We start from the raw sequence: 15582 nt of genomic DNA on the forward strand, positions 1-15582 counted from the left end.
TCTTTCACACCTTCAAGCCTTTTGTCCAAGCTGCATCACCACCAAAAAAAAAAAAAAAATAAAAAAAAAAAAAAAGTGAGAAACATATCGTTCTCTGGAGGGGTGAGGAAATACTGTTATTCTGAGCAGGAAAGAACAAAGTCAGTCCCTGAGCCAATATGTAGATCACTGAGGAGTTTACATATTGTCATCAAGAATAGATGCCAGAATCTGATGTCTTTGATGTCTTTGATGGCCCATCAACAGTCTAATCAGCAACATAAAGCCATCTCAGAATGGAAATTGTCACACTCGGAAAGACTGACATTTGACATCTGGTTTGACAGGTTACAAGGTACCCTTGTAAATGAAGAAATTCAGTTCTTTCATCAGAGTCTATAAATAAAACTTTAGTCATCCCAGAGGTTCTGGAATTCTAAAGGTGAGTTTGGACAGTCACCCTCCAAAGCCACCTGACATGCTGTACCTCTCCCTTCACATCAGGAAAGAGAATTTCTAATTGCCTCTCAACTCACACCTCTGAGAAGACCCTGAAGCCAAAGGATCAACACACATAGGAAACACAAAGGTAGACAGAAAGTTGACTGAAATATCCCACGATTAACCTATCAAACACAATGGTCGTGCATTACAATGTTGGGACATAAATCAGACATTAATTAACATCTCACTCACTGCAGGATGCTCTGAAATACTGACGCCTGCAGAAGAAAATGTCCTTTCAACAGCAGTCCTGGTGCAACTCTCAGTTTCTCAGGGATGTAGAGACTGAGACATAGTTTAGTATCTGGTACTACTGCGAAATGCAGAACAGTGAAGCACTTCACAACAGTCATAAGAGATAAGGTACCCTGCTTAGAAGCTGTAACAGAGCAATAAGATCATGCCAGCAGTTACCAGAACACCCTAATTGAATTATCTTTTAAAGAATGAAGCACTTGTGGTAGTCTCCTGGTTTTGTGTGCAGAGAGTTTCACAACACTGCAATGTGCAGAAAAGGCTCCATCCTCAAGGTCACTGCTGATTTTATGCCCAGTTATATTCAGGAAAGTTTTGATGGGCAAAGACTGCGGAGTTTTTTCCTCAAATCAATTGCCCTAATAAGAACTTGTACAAATGGCTGCCTAGGATGAGAGCAGATGTCTGTCTAACCCTCTGTCCCATTCCTAATCATGGTCAAAGTCAAAATATATGCTGGACTCCACCTGATAGCCTTCCTGGAACTCAAGTACATTTGCTTTGCACTTGTGCATCAATAGACTGAAATTCTGGAAAAATAACAGGGGACGTATTAAAAGCTGGGGGTTTTCCAGTAATAACTCCTATAAACCAATCACACCCATTGAAATCAACCAGGCATGCCATTTATTTGGTGTTTTGATAAATTACAGCCCTGGGGGGCACTGAGGGCCAGCTTTTAAAAGCTGTTCATCTGTTTAACTCTCATTGATTTCAGTGTAATTGATTTCAGTGGGAGTTAGGGGCCTGCATCGCTTCACACTCTGGGCCAGGCCCTCCTATGGTAACTGTACCAATTAAGCAGGAGAGCCATTTATCAGGAGCCCCATTAAACAGAATCAGAGGTGCCCAATTACATCTAAATTACCGGTTCAGCCCCCGTGATGTTGGAAGGGGAGGGGTGGTTGTTGCTGTAGCACAGGCACCACCACTGACAGGGGACCACGTCTTCCATTGTATCCCACTTGCAGCGAGGCTCATCCAGGGAAAACATCCTGCTGCCTCCATTAACCCACGGGGTAGTTTTACCCTCCCATCGGGTCACTCTGTCACTGCAACAGCCTAATGGTGTAATGGATACCAGGGAGAAAAGCAGCCTGAGTCCAAACCTAAATGAGTGGGGCTTACATAATTAGAGGGTGAGAGAAAGAGAAACTAGAATCAGAGACACGGCCTTTTCAAGGTTTCCAAGGCAGCAAGTAAGTGACTGCTTCTCACACAGTATGCACCACGGTCGTGTTTGCAATTCTACAGCATCAGCTTCCCCTGCGAGGAAGAGAAAAGAAATCCCTACTCTTTAGAAATGTGAGTGCTTTTGAAATAATAGAGAGAAGGTCTCGGGCATTATGCTCCACATGAGTAGTTGTGGTGATATCTCCATTTATTTGATATCATCTTCTGACATTTCTTTCCATTTGCAGGCGACTCATTTGTAATGTTATGTATAAAGGATTCTGGTGCCACGATCTTTAGCTTTTGCCCTGCATTTAATACTAAAGATCACTCAACCATGATGAAACCAGCTGGATGAAATTCCTCTCCTGCAAGACACGAAGGCCAGTGACGGTATGAAAGATGTGGGGCAGCTTTGTCATTTATTGCTTCATATCCCATATGTTTGACTGGTGAAGGGAAAGGTCTGTTTATTAATACAATAGCTCATGTGAATTGCAAGCAGCTGAATGGGAAAAGGAAAAAAAAAAAAAAGTGGAGGGAAAAAACCAGCCAGGAAGGCAATGCAATGACTGAGCAGGACAGCCTTAAGGGAGTTCCCAGGAGAATGCTGAAAACCACATGAGAATGGCAAGTCTGGGTGGCTAAGCCTTCCTTAGCACCATGTTTTGAGAAATCATCTTGGGGAAAAGGGTTCTAGAAGGGGGGAAAAATATCCTTTTGGTAAAAACACAGAACATTTCTGTCAGAACACCAACAGGTAAAGCAGGAGAAGAAGCTGACTCTGGAAGGATAGAAATATTTCCCTGGACAGATGGATTGCTCTATATAGGTCAAAATTTTGTTTTCTGCCAGCCTTCTTTCTCACTCCTAGGATGACACCAGCTGCACCACATTGTACTGCTGGTTCCTCACTCCTGAAAGCAGTTTTTTCCAGGTGCCAAACCAATCAGAACAATGTAGGTAGCTCAGGTGATGACAGGAAGCCAGAGCCAATGTATTGGGAAGAGTCAAATCCACAGACAGCATTCCTAGAATTGATACCATCAGGAGAGAGACCTTCTGGCCTGCCTGTACCACCAGGTCTCCCTGGCCATCCCTTCCAGCTCAAACAAGCTACAGTCCCTGGAGTGCCTGGAAAAGGTGAATGCTGACTAAAACTGCTGCCTTTTTAGATTAGCTGTTAGTGAAAGCTCCGTGTTACCCACAGCCTTGCTCCAGCATGAATGAGCCAGTTAACACACTGATGGTGTGTCACTGCCTCTCTGTACTCCCAATTCAAGATTTAATGTTACTACTGTTGAGGGAAAAAATATTTATAACTTGTTTAGCTAGACTTAATTTCCTTACTCTCTGCAAAGTCTACAAATTAATTCCTCAGTGGATTTCTGTTCCAGTATTGACCTGATCTTTTCAGACACAACAGTGATCATTTCTCACTTCCTGCCTTATTCTGCAAGAAAATAGCACCACAATACCCTTCCTTCTCTGACCTACCCTTGGCAGAGCTCTCACATAGTTATGCCAGAGATAAAAAAAAATAATTTTATATATTTGGGTGGAATTTCCGATACTACAGTGGTTGTTTTTTATCAGAAAAAAAACCCTTGTTCTTCATGGGATCAAGATCAAACACCACTATGGGGTTTCCTTTAGTGGGTACCCAATCCAAACACTCATCTAATTTCAGCTAAGGCTGGGGGAAATAAATTCGTTTTGCTTTCCTCCACCATATTATCCCAATCTATTTCTTCTCTGTTCTTCACCCAGCTAAATTGCTCATTCACTGTTGAGTCCAACTAACCCTTTTTATAATGTGCTGATCTTCATAGGTGTGGGAAGGAGGGCACGGAGACTAATGAGACTCATAATAACTCCCAGCCTGTTACTTGTACAATCTGGCACTTGGAAAAAGCTTCAATGGTATCTTTTCTTGTGATGAAAAAATGAAAAAAAAAATAAAAATGTGGTGCTGCTTGGCCAAAAGGTTTCATGACTGAGGAAATCATCTGTTGCTCAGGGTGAATGCTGGCTTTCTGCTTCCCAATGAGCTCATGTTTTCACACATTAGGCTATAAAATTGTTATGTGGAATATTAGGGCCTCTGGTTTCTCACTGTGAATGACACAGAAGGGCACCTCCTTGCCATGGTAACAAGCCAAAGACAATGTTTTAGCCAGAGAGTGCACAGAAGGAAAAGTATGGCAGAAAGAGCAAAGGTGGATGGGTTGTTCATCAGGACGTGTTTTTAGAAAGCCAGGTAGGGGGAATGGGAAAAAAGACAAAGTCAGTGATATTGCCTGTTCACTGCAGAGAATGTGTCAGGACCTGGTGCTTCCATAGATGATGGAGTGGATGCAAAGTGAGCCTGGGATTGCTGAGTGCTGCCACTGGGGCTATCTGAACCAGGAATCTTAAAGTCTTCTTTTTTCAGATGTTTTTTTCAATATCTTTTCTATTACACTTGTACAACCTCCCATCTATTATTCTTACTTAAGGAATTTCTCCATTTCTCAAGTATTTTTTTCTACCCCATCCTCCTCAAGACAAGACTCTCTTGAGCCATAAATGCCTCTTCTTAGCCCTTTCTGAGATTATGTTGCATTTAATGAGTACTTGGCCCAAATCAGGAATGGTGCCAGGACCTCTGGCTCGGGAGATCTTGGAGCAAGACTTCAGCCCAGGTTACCACCTTCATTTTTAAACAAAACATATCTCCAGTGCCTCCAACAGAGAAGTGTGTGCACTAGCCAAGAGTTTTAATCCTTCCCAAAGGCCTTTTGCAGTTGGTCCAGGCTGGCTAACAAGCCCAGAGCTTGTGCACAAGCTTTTAAACATCTGCTCTAAGAGCACCATTTTAGCCCTTTGAGTTTGGCCTTACACATGCTATTTTTGGCCTGTGACTGACATGCTGTCCTGCTGACTGTGTTATATCCTGGAAACACTGCAGGCTGTGAGCTGCAGGACTCTTGGTTTGGGAAAAACACAGGTTTCTTCTCTAAATCTCCATAGTCTGAGTGTGTCCTAGCAAGAGTCACCTAGCAATAACAAGAAGGGAAAGAAATTCAATGGGTGCTGAAAAGCATTAATACATAATAAACAAATAACAGGCAGAATTTGATCAGCTGAAATCTCAAATATTGGTGTAGAAGTGGACTATTTATAGAAAAAGGCTGCTCCAGCCCTGTTTAAAAATACTGGCAGAAGTTGGAGGGAAAACTCAGATTACTGTGTAGGGTGGAAATGGCCAACCTAGTGAAACATTTGCAAGTCTCTGGAAATCTTGGGGATTTCAGGCAGCTTGGGGCAAAGTATCCTGCACACACATGGTGCCTGCCATGTGCTCAGCCCTCTCCACTCAGCAGGCCAACTGCCAGGATTTGTGTAGCATGTGTGAGGATGTGTTTGGATAAAGCATTACTGGAAAGGGAACTTATGCAAACTCCACTGAGCTCACCTGAAAAATTTCTACGCACACCTCTTAACACGGCAGTTGCTTTATAACTCAAACCCAAATGACGCCACGATAGAATTTTTAACCTTTGTGACTCTCCCTACATTTCCAGACAGGGGAGGATGTTTTTCAGTACTTCACCAGCTCAAAATTCATGCATCAACAAGCTCAAACATCTATTGCATTTCTTCCAGGTTCCCATTCAGGTGGCTTCAACCTAGAGCACACAAAACCTGCAGCAATGGTGTAGAGATTGTGCCACATTGCCACTAAACAGTTCCCATTGCTTCAGACACAGACAGAGCTAAAGTGCTCAGAATATTGGAAGGACAGCTGAGTTTGACACAGGTTTCATTAATTCAGTGGATAACAATCCTTCCTCTGGCAATGCAAATAGTCTTGGCAGTGCCCAAAGTGTCTCTGTGAGCGCCGAGGAGGTGCCAGCTGCTGACATGGTGGGAGATTGAATTCAGCCTGGGGAAGGAGGAGGATCATTTCTGGTTGTATCTACAAAAAAAATAAGGGATGAAAGGAGAAGGGCAAGAACATCACTCCAGTTAATTGGCTTTTCCCTACATTGACCCCTGTGGATGCATTTATTCTGATTTCTTTGAATTTAGCACTTGTTTGCTGGCTTTCATTTATTTATTTTTTTTATGATTTTCTCTTTGCTTCTTGCAGAGCTTCTGAAGGTTCTTGAGATCATTCTGTTTGCATATCCTTTTCCCTACGTATCTGCCCCTAACTTTACCCCAAATTATCTCCAGGCTTGATGGGGCTCTGAGCAACCAGGCCTGGTGGAAGGTCCCTGCCCCTGGCATGGGGGCTACAATCAGCTCTTTCAGGTGCCTTCTAATGACCAGTCTATGATTCTGTCAGACCTTTGGGTCAGATTCTGCCATATTCTTTCAGCAAAATCCAAGTTTCAGCTGAAGAAAAGGCACAACCATGGTTTTAATATTTATTAGAGCACTAGGGAGTGTGCTCAGAAAAGAGACAGCAGTAGACTGGAGCAGAGTTCAAGCCTCTCAAAATACAACCAAATCCAACTGCTCAGCACACTGTTGGAGAAAGCCAAGCTCCACTTTACAGCGTTTGACTTTATTTAAAAATGCGAATGGCTGCAGCCCCCCATCCATCTGATCTGCCAGAGAAGAGGAGTTTGAGGAGGTACAGCAGAGCACACAAGACTGCTTTCAGTACATCTTTTTATGCTGCAGCAAAAAACTCTAAAATGAAGCCTGAAGACCTCATGTATCAATGAACACTGATTTTGCCTTTCACTGAAGGTACAGAAGAAGATATAAGCACTTCTATAAAGACTGCAGAGGGTCCTTGCACAGTTGTTTGCAGACACTGTCTCCCCAGATGATTAACAAACAGCAGTAGTGGGTCTGTGTTTGAGCACAATGCTGCTGGAGTTAATATCCAAATCCTTCCCTGAATGGGAAAGGTATTTTCTAGATGCTTGAAAATGGGCTGGTTAATCATCAAAACTGGAGTCATTCAGGTACTTCAGAGATGAGACAGCAGGGAAAAAAAAAAAAAAAAGGCTGCTCTGTTTGCTAAAGGTGACAGGTTTGACAACATTTTGTTTCTTCTGGAAGACAGGTGCTTCATCTGTGTTGACATCAGGGAGTATGGTCATGTAAGATTGTGTAGACTATTTTATTGATACCAAATACAGGCAAAAAATTGTGGGGTGTTTACTGTAGTTTTTAAACAGTCACATATTGCAAGACATTGTCTATGGATAAAAAGAAACATTGCATAAGCAACTCTTAACAATTAACCAGAATTCTTGCTCCAACAGTGCAATAGAGCACAAAATATTCTCCTCTCATTATACCCAGTTTGGATTTTCCACACTTGATTTGGCTCTCTGCCAGCAAGAGCACTGGGCCAACACCATTCCCTTTCAACCTTTCCTACTAAAATTGGAAGACACAAATTTCTGTCACAGAGCATGTGCTGGCCTGGAGAGGGGATGTATGTTGGTGTTTGTGAAATGCTGTGAAGATGCAGGACGCTTCAGGAGTGCTGCTGGTTCTGAAGGAGGACCAGAACAGGTGGGGAGGCACATCCAGGGGCTCAGGGAGGAGGAAAGGTCCGTGTGCCTGCCCAGGAGGCAGTGCTGAGGTTGGTGAACTGAAGGAAGAGCTCAAGGGCAGCGTGCCGAGGCGCCTGGGAGAGCAGAGCTGCTGTCAGCCCCCACTGAGGTTTGAATGCATTTGTTTCTGTGACGAGGCTAACACTCTCTCTTTTGTGCTAACTTTGGTTCCTTGCAGTGCACATCCTCCCCCTCTCCTTCTCGAGCATCTGCTGAGGTCGCATCTTCTCCTCTGCTCCCCTGCCTCCGCGTTTTGGGGAGGAACACTCCTTGTTGCTTAACCCCATGAGCTCCCAGCACGTGCCCAGCCTCTCCCCCAGGACTGGGACACATGGCATTGCTGTGACAGAGTGGCACTTAACGCTGGGGACAAGGACACTGTCAATCCCTGCACAAAAGAGAGCTAAAGAAGCATCCACACTGTGCATGCTGAGAGGCTGAAGCTGTGCCCAGGCAGCAAGGCCAGCTCAGGACACTGTAGTCCTTCCCTGGGGCTGGGGAGGGAGGGACAGGCTGTTTGCTGGGGTCTGCAGCATATCCACATGGCTTTGCTGCCACTGGACACTCCTCAGCACCTCCCTAGGGCAAAGAGGACATTGGATCAAGAACAACACACTGTTGCTGGGCTACATCCTATTTTTTCTTCCAAATTCAAGAGGAAGGGACAGAAATTAAGAGTGAGCAGAAAGATACTGCACGTCCAATGGAGCAACTGTCAGTGTTTTTTTCTCTGCTACAAGTTCTGGTCTGCTGGACATTGGGCCAGCAGCCTTTCCCTGCTGCTTCATTTCAGATACTTTATGTAAGCCATTTAAATTCCTTCCAGTACCTGCTTTGGCACCCATGCAGCAGGTTTTCTCTGTTGGTGTAGGCACCTCAGCCTCAGTTCAGTGACAAGGGTGGAATTTCTGTCCTGCACATCGTTGCCTGGCTTGTACTTGTCATGGTCTATATGTAGCACCTACAGACAGGGATGGGGAGCTGGCATGCTGCTGAATCCTGCCCTGAGAGCAAAGAGAGCAGGAAGAATCTCTCCAAAAGAAAATTCTCACTAGACTAAATCTAAATTAAATCCTTCTCTGTCCTTCCTAAGACCTAAGCAGCCCTTGGTGTAGCTTTTATTTTTCAGCTTAACCCTTCACGTATCTTAATATATTCTCTACCCAGGGAATACCTACTAATAAGGTCTGAGCACACTCTTGCAATTTCTTTCAAAGCTAACTAACACTAACCTATCCCTTCAGGACTCCACCTTAATTACTATAACTTTACTCCTACTCCTGCCTTATATATTGCTGGCCTGTGTTCCAGATTGATGCATTCTTTCCAGATGGGGCAGGTTCTGGGATTTGGGGGAGTGGAGATCATCTGTGAGACAGGGGGAGAGGAGGAGGAGGAAGAAATGGTCAAGCAATTAAAAAAATTTCTTCAGTCTACCTGCTCCAAATTTTCCAAAACAAGGGAATAAAAATGAAAACAAAACAAAATTGGAACCTCAGGATTTAAGGGCTCCAGAGACGGATCCAGCTGATTTATTTTCTGCAAGAAAATTTCCCTAAAAGATAGTAATTCAGATGGAGTGAGACAATGCATGCAAGATGACTTAGGCTAACTGGAAAAAGTGAGTGCAGCAGTTTTTCTATATTAACTTTCATGTACACAGTGTTAGAACAATATATTTTAGTGCAGGCATGACAGTTGCAGGGGTATGTTTTCAAGCTGAAAAGACTGGTCCCTTCATGCTGAGACAGGAATTTTTACTGAAAAATTGACCTAGAAGTGATTTTTTAACAGACAGAAAAGTTTATAATGGTGAATAATCAAAATCTGAAGAAAACTATTTTTCTTGAAATATCCATTTTTACTTCCTCTAAACTGATTTTCTCCAACACACTTATTTTCTGTTTCTGCCATTAAATCCCAAAGTCAGGGTTTTACTGTGCTTCAGCCCTTCAGGCTGTGCTGTTCTGACTCCTCAGCACTCCCAGGGCCTTGCAGGAATTAAGTGCCTCTCACAATAGGACACATTTCCAGGGTGAAGGTTTAATTTGGTTTTCGACTGTGTGACTAAACGGATGAAAAAGCAAACAAGAACTTCCTCATGCCTCTCCATCAGTTCTGCTAATGGGAGTTCTGTGAGTAAATGGGTTGATTTGCTCTGTTATGGGTGGGAAATGAACTGAAGCAACCCTCCATCCACCACATGTCCAGCCAAAAGCAATTTAGCCAGCTAGGAAATAAGGAAAACTGGGATGTGCTGCTGGTCCAGGGCAGCCATGTGCTGTTATCCCCCCCAGGTAGGAAGGCAATGCTGTGGAAGTTCAGATCAGTGGGATCCCATGGCACCACACTTGTGCTAGAAGAGCTTTCCAGTGAACATGAGAGTGTTTCTGGGTTTAGACACAGGGGTTGGTCATGGCTTTCTGGGGCTGCATATTCAATTTATCATTTGTTGAACACAGAGCAACAGTGAGCTACTTCAGCAGCTCAATATCCCACAGACTTTCCCTTTCTCTTCTGGGGAATCCTTCAGGAATCCTTCTGGATGGACCAGTCCAGTAGTAGCTCCCCAAATTCTCCCCCTGGATCACAGCAAAAGATGATCAGAGTCTGTATTTTGCTGTCAGCTCTGCACCCATGCACAGGTAAGGGGACACCAGGAGGCATTCTTTCCTAAAAACAGGGAGGGATTGTATTGCCATCCTTCTCAGCTGCCTGACAACACCCACCTGAAGGAGGTGAACAGCTTTTTTAACAGAGATGTGCTAGCTGGGTTGCTGTGGCCATCCCAGAGGCACATTCAGGCTGGGCTGTCCTGCTGCACAGAACACAGGGCAGAGCAGAGATGCAGGATGTGACTCCTGAATTTGTGCCATCACTTCGGTGTGTGCCATGCCCAGCCCACCCTGGGAACCAGCTTGGACAGGGCCTCCTTGGGGTCCCAACCAAGGCACCCCTGTCTGGGGCACACATTCCCTCAGACTGTGAGCAGCAGGGACAAGAGCACTGAGTGAATTTCCTGCTTTTAGTCTTCATTGTCAGCAAAACTGAGCTTCTGTCCTGGGAATACCCCAGTGATGCATAGCTTCTGCTGATGAGCTAGGATTAGAAGGACTTTACATAAGGCTGTTTGATTAAGTGGCTATTATCAACTAAAAACTTGGTGCTTCCCATTAAGTGCTCTCAAATGTGTGTCCTCATTTTACTTATTTTGTGCTTGCATTATGCTTCAGAAGAGGCAGCCTGGCCTTTTTGCCTCGTCCAGGCCTTTTTGCCAACACTAATAAAATGTTCTGTCTTGTTCAGTGCTAGTTTAAGGAATGCAATGCCCCGATGGAGCCCTTCCTTAAAGGTGTTCCTCTGAAATCAGCACATCACCCTGTAGTTTGCCATGCAAAGTGCCCAGCCCTTGTGAACTTTCTGCTCCTGACCAGATCCTTCAGCACGTCTCTCTCGAGGCAGCCCTCTTCTTCCAGCAGATCAAAGCCTGCACCACTGACAAAGGGCTAAAACAATAAGGTTTTCACCTTTTGTCTTTGTTTCTATTGGTATGCCAGTGCACTTTGATTTGCTCTTTTGTAGCATCTGTGCTCAGGCTGCAGTGATTTCCCATAATAGTCCAATATACTTTTCATGATCCATGTTCAATTTAAACCCACACCCCACTTTAATCCTCATGTCCAGATCAGTTATTTCATACTTTTCTACATCAAATTGCTTTCACCATCTGTTGGCCCAGTTGCTCTATATAAGCCAAACCCTCTGAAGGTATAATTGCAATATTGTTCATTATTTGCTCATTCCCCTTCCTCCCAATATACATAATGGCAGCAAAATGAGGAAATAATTTAAATCTCATTTAAATTCCCTTCAGGTTTTTTACACTGTGCTGATCAAAATAGTAGCTAGGGTCCTCAAAAGAAGAAGCCATCCATCTCAGAAGAGTCTTGATGCCCTTGGATAGCTATCTGTGAAAATGAGTGAATTTTTGTAGGACTGGAGCACCATGTACCAGCATTTAACTAAGCTGGTGGCAAATGCTATCAGCACATCAGCATGCCATTAAATCATTGCACAGAAGAATTCCAATCTGGTTAAACAGGATCTGATTTTATGCTGCCACTTCAATGAAATAAATGTACTAAAACGATTTTTTCTTCTTGTCTTATCTATTTTCATCTCTATTTCAGCCGAAGCTCGTTGAGCACTGTGCATTGTGCTTGGGCAGTTTTTCAGGCATCTACAGAGAAAACTTGTAAGCACCAACCCTCTTCCCCAGGGATAACTATTCCTTGAGCTTTGATTTAATTTTTCCTGCAGTCAGGAGGCCACCCACAGAGCTCCAGTTCTGCCTGACCTGCTTCATTTCTGCCTCAGCATTAACAGCGAGGGTGCAGAGGGGCATCAGAATCTGGCAAGATTCACAGGTTAATTCAGTCCTGGGTTTGCATTTACCTTTAGGACTTCCAGTGGGGAGGAAAGTGCTGCAGAGCTGGGGGAAGTGCCCCTGCCCAGCATCAGAGGGGCACGTTCCAGTGCAGTACATTCCACCAGTACCCAGCTCCTGCAGGAGTAATGTCAGTGGAGATAAATAAGACATGTAATTTCTTGTCAGGCTGTTGCATTTCCCACTGCTCGTTTTAACAATTGCACTCTGTGACTTTTTTTATTAAACAACCAAAAAGAATAGATTTTTGTAACCCAGGAAGAAAAATTGCCTGGAGAAATGAAACATACCCAGACTTAATCTTCTCTCCTGCGCTTTTTGAGGTGTTTGGAATGAATGTGTTTTCAGTACAGCAGTCAGTAATGAGACCTGTGGTTTTGGCACTTCTTTGCCACGTTCACCTCTTCACCAGCCAATTTCATTACAGACAAACCCAGGAGGAATAAAAGGGCCCGTCCAAGCCATGGCACAACTTTCTCCTCCTGGAACCAATGGAAACACTGCCACAGTTTACAACAGGGATTGCCAAAATACCACTATTATTTCATATGCAGCTTTCTCCAAGCCTTATTTTTAAGGCAATTAATAGAAGGAGTGATTGACCTTTAGAGAGCCATATCCCAGGGGGATTTGTAATCAATGCTTCTTCCGAGTGCTTCTTTGCACTGACATCTGTATCAATTAGTGGCTTCTTCTACATAAAGGTTACACAAACACAGTTTTATTTCTTATTATTAATTATTTTTCAGACAGGGCCAAGTTTTAAACAGCTGCCTGGACTTAACAGCTTCAATATTGGATTTGCTCTTGTAAAAAAACAGCTGCTTTTAAGACTGACCTGGAAAATAGATATGCAAGGAGCAGACATGCTAAAAGAGGTGAAGCACTTCGTTTTGCTTTCAAGACCAGAAGGTTGCACATAAAACACAGTCCAATACTCATTACTACAACTTCAATGCTTTTTAAACAGTGATGATTCTGAACTCAAGACCAGCCTGTTGTAAACAGATAATATTAATCTGAAACACTCTTTGTATGCTCAACTGGTGCACCTTTGAAACAAAAAAAAAATGTAGAAGAATAAAATCGAACCTTCTTTGAAGACCAAATAGAGAAGATATTGAGACATCAACCTTTCCTCTAGAAACATCTCTGTTTAATTCCAATTCAACAAAATGCAACATGGTATTATGGTCTAGCCCCATCAGGATTGGGAAGAAGATCGAAAAAAGGTAAAGCTTGTGGGCTGAGAAAAGAACAATCTAATAAGTGAAAGGAAATAAAATATACTAATAATGCTATCCAGAATAATAAAATAATAATTGTAATGAGTGTGTTAAAAATGGAGAAGACTGGGAAAGGAGAAAGGTTGGGGAATAAAGGCTTTTGTTCCACAGGATGTGCAAGTCATTAAAATGCATCTTGCTGTACCTGGAATATTTCTCTCGTGAGGGAAAGAATACAATCCCCTTGAAACAGCTACAACAGTCCTGTTGGGTGTATTTTTTCCCTGGCAGAAAAAGCTGAATCTTCCATAGTATAGTTTGTTCTGTTGGAATTGGTGCCTGGCAGAAGAGGTCCCTCCCTCATGGCTGGGGCAGGATGGGTCAAGACCTCCACAGAGGAGGCTGCTGCTTCAAAAATCGAGGACATTGATAAAGCTGAAGAAAGGCTTGAAGGAATAAGTGCTCCGTGTTGCCACTACTGCTGAGTTTCAGGGCAATTTTTAACACAACATCTAGGTTATAAACATGAAAATATGGCATTCCAGACTCACAGCCATCTGAACGTGGCTGACGATGAATGCTCCTTTCTATCATTCCTCACCAGGGTGAGTATTGATTTCATTTCTCATAGCACACTAGTCACTTGACCAAACTGCAATCCAATATTTAATGTGTTAGTCACAGTGGCTTGTGGGGGCCTGTGGTCTGTAGTCTATCATATGGTGACCTTTATGGTGACTGGCATAGCCTTAATCATGATAGAAAATGCTGATATGGAGGTATTCACATCATTATTTCTAGCACTGGAAATAGGATTGTTGAAGATGTAAGGTATGAGTAGAGTAGCATTTACTGTTCCCAGTGGACAAGTATAGTGATTTGTTGTACAGTTTAATGTTGTGGGGTTTTTGGTTTTTTTTTAAGGACAAGGACAAAAAGTTGGCTGCATAGGCAGCTGAGAGGAAGTAGATGCTTTGTTTTAGATGAAGGAGTGCTCAGAACAGAGGTATCAAGGCTGAAATTCCTCACATTAACTGCTTGCTCAGCTTTTCCCAGCAACCTCATTCCCCTCCAAAAGCATTGAGCAGAATTTGAACCTCAAAATGAGGGATGAGCCAGTGACATTGTAAAGTCCTGTAAAAGCTTTGTTATGCTCAAGATGGAAGATACTCAAACACTCTGGGGGCAGACAGACATTAAACATGGCCAGGAGAGCCCAGCCAACAGGGAGTTTGCAGAATAAACAGCTGACCTATGAGCTGGAAGGTCTCTGCTCCCATGAGAGACTCTGATAGCAGAAACTATTTTTCATTGAGACCAGTCTCACCCCTCAATGTGCTCTCCCTGTAAGAAATAAGTGAAATGGATCAATATTTTTCCATGCAAATTTTGCTATTTGCTAGCCTTCCTTGTAATCTTTGAACCCTTTCCACCTTCCAAACTATCCTTCCCTTCTATAAACATTATCACTTGTCCAAAACATTTTGCAGTTATTATATGAGCAGTATCAACATCCTTCAAGAAGAGTAAGAAGCTTTGATTGGTAGTGAGATCCTCCCCACTGTGAAGAAGAGTTAACCTGAATCTCAGGTGCTACTCAAGCTCCCAGGCTGCCTCAGTTAAAATTAATAGCTTGTGTCTGTTTAATATTCCTTTCCAGTACATTGTCAAATCGTTTCATCTGTGCTTAAATGGATCAGGGGTTTTCATCTTCAGTGTTTCCTCATTCCTCTTTTGGGTTTTACTAATTATTTGTTGTTTGTAGGTATTTTTAAAATCAGAGAAGAAAGTTCATTGCTTTTATTTTTATTTCATAAGGTTTTCATAAAGTTGGAGGTAAAGGAAAGACATCACATTTACAGATCTATGTTGTCTTGATCCAACTAAAAAGTGGACTACATCTATGCCTTTTATAAGCTGCATTACAGATATGGCAGTGTCATCATTTGCAGCTAATCAAAACATGCCAGTTGGGCACAGATTTTCTAAACACATGTATCAGTCTTATTTGTCATGCAAGTCATAAATTCAAACTGATGCATCTGTTACAACCATTGGTGCAGGAGATGGAAAAGATCCATAGGGAGGCTTTCAGCTTTCCATTTAGTGCTAAAGTAGACCAGAACTCTATCAGATGTACTATTATTGTCATTATTATTTAATATCCCCCTCTGCCTCCCCCGTGCATTAGTCACTTACCAGAAAGCATGAGTGCAGCCCTTGTCTCAGACTGCTTGCCATCCAAGTGACAGACTGGTGTCCAAGGGACAATAAAACATATTTCAAAGAGGATGGCCAGGATCCTCCTGGAATGGCTGCATGATTGCTCAGGAGAGGGGGGCCAGCTGGCTGGTGGACACAGGGATCTGGGGTTGGTGCTGCTGCTGAAGTGTAAATATGATGGTGCAGCCATGAGTTTTCAAGAATGACATGA

At 43.1% G+C, this 15582-nt stretch overlaps 2 long non-coding RNA genes across 3 annotated transcripts in view; one reads left to right on the forward strand and one right to left on the reverse strand.

Annotated features, from left to right (window-relative positions):
- The window catches only part of LOC140684822 (uncharacterized), a 40428-nt gene that overhangs the window by 11782 nt on the left and 13064 nt on the right, over positions 1–15582 (reverse strand). The gene's annotated exons all lie outside the window — the stretch shown is intronic.
- Positions 1766–11925, forward strand: LOC140684787 (uncharacterized). 2 transcript variants are annotated; one of them, XR_012057594.1, is made up of 4 exons: positions 1766–2043; positions 2160–2304; positions 6047–7584; positions 10009–11925. It is a non-coding gene; the product is annotated as an uncharacterized lncRNA (long non-coding RNA). The 2 variants fall into 2 exon arrangements; XR_012057593.1 differs by having other exon boundaries at positions 1788–2043; positions 6047–11925.

This window comes from Taeniopygia guttata, chromosome 10, assembly GCF_048771995.1.
Source record: "Taeniopygia guttata chromosome 10, bTaeGut7.mat, whole genome shotgun sequence".
In the NCBI taxonomy this organism is placed as follows: domain Eukaryota; kingdom Metazoa; phylum Chordata; class Aves; order Passeriformes; family Estrildidae; genus Taeniopygia; species Taeniopygia guttata.